This window comes from Coregonus lavaretus, assembly GCF_964263955.1.
Source record: "Coregonus lavaretus genome assembly, chromosome: 15".
In the NCBI taxonomy this organism is placed as follows: Eukaryota; Metazoa; Chordata; class Actinopteri; order Salmoniformes; family Salmonidae; genus Coregonus; species Coregonus lavaretus.
This window is the reverse complement of record NC_140002.1, coordinates 40,235,972-40,241,971: the sequence shown is the minus strand read 5'-3', so window position 1 is coordinate 40,241,971 and position 6,000 is coordinate 40,235,972.

Sequence of the window (6,000 nt, the reverse complement as noted above, 5' to 3'; positions counted from 1 at the left end):
ACGGGTTGCACATCCATTGTTAACTTGCTATGATGAAGACTAAGACAGTGATTGTGCAAGCAATTCTGTAGCTAGCAAGTAGTCTTGAGTTCAAAACATTCACTATCAGTTTTTCACATAGCCAGAACTACCAAGTGTTAGCTAGTTCGATAAAACCTCACAGCTGAAAAATGACTAAACTGTAAATGTAAAGCTAACTAGCTAACTAGCACCCTGCATCCCACTGCTGGCTTGCCTCTGAAGCTACGCAGGGTCGGTCCCTGGATGGGAGACCAGATGCTGCTGGAAGTGGTGTTGGAGGGCCAGTAAGTGGCACTCTTTCCTCTGGTCTAAAATAAATATCCCAGGGCAGTGATTGGGGACATTGCCCTGTGTAGGGTGCTGTCTTTCGGATGGGAAGTTAAACAGGTGTCCTGACTCTCTGTGGTCACTAAAGATCCCATGGCACTTATCGTAAGAGTAGGGGTGTTATCCCTGGTGTCCTGGCTAAATTCCCAATCTGACCATCATGGCCACCTAACCATCCAGCTTCCAATTGCCTCATTCATCCCCCCTCCTCTCCCCTGTAACTATTCCCCAGGTCGTTGCTGTAAATGACAATGTTTTCTCAGTCAACTTACCTGGTAAAATAAGGCTTAAATATGAATAGAATAGCCATGAAAAAGCTTATAGTAGCTCATGTTTCATTCTAATATATCAACGTTTATTTAATTAAACTTACTTTGTTGTTGCCAACAACAATTACCTGGTGCAATGAGTAATGATGGTGGTGCTGCACAGTGCTTTTTCTATCACTCATACAGAGGAGGTTGGTGGCACCTTAATTGGGGAGGACGAGCTCATGGTAATGACTGGAGTGGAATAAGTGGAATGGTATCAAAAACATCAAACACATGGTTTGCTGGTGTTTGATGCCATTCCATTAGCACCGTTCCGGCCATTATTATGAGCTGTTCTCCCATCAGCAGCCTCCTGTGTCATGCACTGCCACACTGCTTGTAACAACTGAGAGTGAGAATGAAGCAGTCAGTGGGGGCGGGGCAAGTGACTCACGTTCCAGCAGCAGAGGCCTTTTCAAAATAGAAGTCCCTCAACGAATGTGGTGACTCATTTTCGATATAAAAGTTTTGCTGAATTATTATAATGTTTTTTTTTATATGGCGGGGGGGGCATTTTACTACGCTCCTACGCCCTGACTCTGTGAGTGTGTGAGAAAACCCACCAGAATTCCTGAGGAGAGTGAGGGAGAGAGCTTGGGACTGGAAGCAGGCTGATTAGTTGAGGAACAGACACCAGCCCAGGAGAGACGGCTTGGACGGCATTACATAAACGTTCTCTCTCTGGGAGCCAATTTCACAACAGGGGCTAGCTGTGTGGAGCAGTCGGCCCCAGCCTGTCACTGGTCTTGTGTGTGTGATATAACACGCGCTGTGAGTGTGTGTGTGTGTGTGTGTGTGTGTGTGTGTGTGTGTGTGTGTGATGCTGTGGGAGCTCCAAGCCTGTGTGTGTGTAGACTCAGAATGTGTGAGCTAGCTCCATGGCAGTGTTTAGGGTGAGAGTGGGTCTAAATGAGGTTGAGGCATGCTGGGAGCCCAGCCTGGATCCATCTCCTGCCATGGTCCTTCCAACTAGCACCACAACCACAGGTCTATTCACTAACTCACTCCTACAGCAATCAGCCACGCAGGTTAACCAGATCACGGCTAGCTTGCACACTCACACAGAGAGGGAGATAGAAAAAGAGTGGGAGAAACAGAGAATTATAGAGAAAGACAGGGACAACGCTTACTAACATGCACCTTTCAGGCAGTGCACTCTCAAGTCAAATACATAAGGGGCCAAAAAGACCACAAAGAGACAATGGAAGTGTGCTAACCGGAGACAAACAATTATCAAATATCTTTGCAAAGACATGCTGCCCTGTTACATTGACCGTTTACCCCAGAAACAGAGACAGGACAGAGAGAGAGACAGACAAAGCAGATAGCACGAGGTCCTGATTAACCCCCCTATTTCTCTCTCTCTCTCTCTCTCTCTCTCTCTCTCTCTCTCTCTCTCTCTCTCTCTCTCTCTCTCTCTCTCTCTCTCTCTCTCTCTCTCTCTCCCCCTCTCATACACGTTCACCTCTCTCTCACTCTCTCTCACTCACTCTCACTCTCCCTCACTCTCGGTGAAAGAAACGGCGGATCAGCTTACCTTTGTAGTCACAATGCAGAGGCAGTCCATGGTAGTGAGAACAAACAGGTGGGGTGTATCTCAACCCCCCCACCCCCCCCACAACAGAGGGCTGAGACCCCACACCCCTCGCCCCAGCCTGCCCCACTCCTGCTCTCTCTCTCTCGTCCTGCCTTTCCCCCCTTTTCTTCTCTTCCGTGTATCTCTTTTTTGACTAACTGAACCAACGAGGGAAAGAGAGGATGGAGGGAGGGGGAAACGTAAAGAGGGAGGGGGAGGGACACAGGGAAAGAGAGAGAAAAGCAAGAGAGAGAGAGCGAGAGAGGGTGGGCTCAGAATCTATATGAGAGAGAGGGAGAGGGGGAACGCGTCTATATTTTAAAGCAAGAGGCAAAGAGGAGAGGAGGAAGAGAGGAAGGAAAGAGGAGAAGAAGGGATGAATATGAAAGGAGATGGACAGAGGGGGGAAGGAGGTAGAAAGGAGAGGTGATATGGGAAAAAGGGGAGATTCGCTCTGCGAGAGAAAGAGAGAGAGAGAAATAGAGATTAGACAGTGAAACAGCAGAGGATGGAGAGGGAGAGCCGAGGGAGGGGACAGTGAAGGAGAGAGAGTGAGTGTGTGTGGTGTGTGAAGACAGAAGGAATTAGACCGAAATAAAATGTGTAGAGGGGGAGAGAGTGCGAATTACATATGCATCATAGAAAATGGAAACACATACGACAATCAGACTGACACAAACAACCCAACCTCAAAAACGAGATCACATACTCTAGAGGAAGCCATGGGAGAAGGAGAAAAGGTTTTCTGCTTGTTGTAGTGCTCTGCAGCTGTTGCCTTAGCAATGGTGCAGTTGTTGCCGTGGCAATAGGAAGGGTTGTTGTTATCATGTGGCCATTGCCGTGGTTCTGAGGTCTATGTGAATGGTTGTATCTATGTGAGTGTGAGTAGTGTGTGTGTGTGTGTGTTTATGTGTGTGTGTGTGTGTTTATGTGTGTGTGTGTGTGTTTGTTTGTGTGTGTGTGTGTATGTGTGTGTGTGTGTGTGTGTGTGTGTGTGTGTGTGTGTGTGTGTGTGTGTGTGTGTGTGTGTGTGTGTGTGTGTGTGTGTGTGTGTGTGTGCGTGCGTGCGTGCGTGCGCGTGTGTGTGTGTGCATTTGACACAATATCAGTGAGAGAGACAGTAAGAGGAGGAAGAGGAAGGTATAGCGGGATAAGGATTTTAAATAAGAAATGAAGAATCATACATGGAGGGTGTTTTTGGTATAAAGTCATGCCATTCTCATATTTCACTCTCTGTGACTATGTGTTTCTACAGTTAACTGGTGGTATGCAAAATGTGGTGTATTTTCTGACTGATTGATTTCAATGCAGTGAATTTGACCTGGAACCGTTGTTAATGCATTGCAGTAAAATGAATAGTATCATGTGTGCATCTTAGGGGTACACTTTGCCTTTAAGAGCATGGACTGCACCACTACAGTCTGGTTTACGGGGAAATGTGTGCATCCTTGTCTTTGCATCATCAGCTCGGTAATTGTACAAAGGCAGCATAACCCCCCTCCCCCCAGCCAGCTCCCCACAAAGCAGGACCAATGGTGCAGTAATAAAGCAATTCTAAATGATGTACACACACTTATTCCCTGGGGTGGAGAGAGGCATAGATCCAATCTACAACAAATACAACACACACCCACACAGGCATACACATACTTATACACACACATACATGAATACGTTAAAAAGCACCAAGCAGCATACTAGAACGGTGTCCATAGGAAGGCTCAAATCCCTGTGTCATACAAAATCCCCCATCTGGGCACCCATCCACCCACACAACAGAACCTGAATCAAGCTACCGGTACTGTTCTGGACTCATGGCTCCCCTGAGGGAGAGGCAGAGGGTTCCAGAGGTTTCCAGAGCCCACAGAAGAGACTCAGTAGAACAGCATGGGCAACAACTGAGCTGGAACCTCAACCTGTGTTAAACAACAGTATTCAGCCAGGAGGTGACCTGAAAATGACTGACCTGTTTACCACATTACATAACCCAACCTATTGTGGCACTGAGGGTTTACACACAGACACACACACACACATACACACACACACACACATACACACACACACACACACACACACACACACACACACACACACACACACACACACACACACACACACACCACTACTGGCTTAACAAAACTTCATGAGCGTTCATGTTCTAAACTACAATACTATGCCTCCTCAACAAACCACATATAACATAGTTATTGTTACAAGATTGCACAAAGAGTGACAGAGAGAAAGTAATGCGTGTAGAATTAGTGTGTGTGAATAACAACATATGTTATATCCTCCTCACACACAAAACAGATATAAACACAATCTTGCATGCCATTTCTCTCTCTCTCGCACACATTTGTGGACGTAGGTTGTCCAACTACCAAATTACTAGTCTCTACCTACTCATCTCCTGCTCTTTTTAACAACATGCAGCTGGAGATACACACTAACAACTAACAGAGACAGAACAATTACTCTAAATAGAATAACAGACTGAAACACAGCGAAACACACTGATAGACATGCATTACAGTAGCAAAACCACTTCACGATGCTATGTACAGTACCTAACACTGGAGAACAACACTCACCAAGAAGAATGCAGTCTCCATCCTCCTGTCCCGCTTTCCTCAAGACAAGAGTGCTCTGCTGGCCCTACAGCTGCCTCAGTCTGACTGAAAGTAGGCCAAGGACAGGCTCTGGTCAGCTGAATGGGACCCAGGAGGAACTTGTAGACCATGAGGATGCTGCCGGAGGATCACATTTATTTTAGATAGCTGGTCGATCTCACAGCTGTGACTTGAACTAGGTTACAAAATTACATCACAACCAGGGATGTCAGGTCCTTTTCTTCTACACATACAACACTTAATATAGGCAAAACTTTGCATAAGTGCAAATACTCAAACTTAAACTGTTGAATTCTAAATAAGGTCATTTGTAATGACAGTATTAGATTAGGCTACTTGTTTTTTGGGGTTTTGATGATCTGACCATGTCTCACTACTTAACCCCGTTTCTTGTCTTCTTGTTTGGGTTGTAGCCTGAGAACAAAATTGCAGAACATTTCAGAGATCACATTTCATGGAATGTTCTGCCACCCAGTGGTACTAAATTGAACTACAACAAAGTGACATAACATACAGAGGAAGAGAAAAACACTAGCAATTTTGTCTAATTTCCCCAGATAGCCTGCTGCATGGGGTATGGCGCGCTCTAAAGTCTCTTTCTACCCCGTCTCCTGCACCTCCGCACATTGGTCCTTCTGTGCCTCCTGCGGATCAGGCGGGAAGTGTGTCTAATAATATTAGTAGTCTCCGGGGCACTTAGATTGTCTTTACAATGTCAGACATTGTTTGACTTGATACAGTTAACTCAGACTGAACAACTGAATTGGGAAAGCTCAAACTACTGACTTTTTTGGCAAGAACTCCACTCACTGCTTGCATTGCTGATGTTTGAAACTCCTGGCTGAGGAGTTTTTGGATGCTCTTAGATGTTAGCTTGTACAAATGTTATTTTGTACAAATCATTCCCTAAGCTCTAGACCTTAGCTGAATCTGGTAATGAATGGTGTGGCTGTTGAACATGTTGAGGAGACTAAATTACTTGGTGTTACCTTAGATTGTAAACTGTCATGGTCAAAACATATAGATTCAATGGTTGTGAAGATGGGGAGAGGTCTGTTCATGATAAAGAGATGCTCTGCTTTTTTGACACCACACTTCAAAAAGCAAGTCCTGCAGGCTCTAGTTTTGTCTT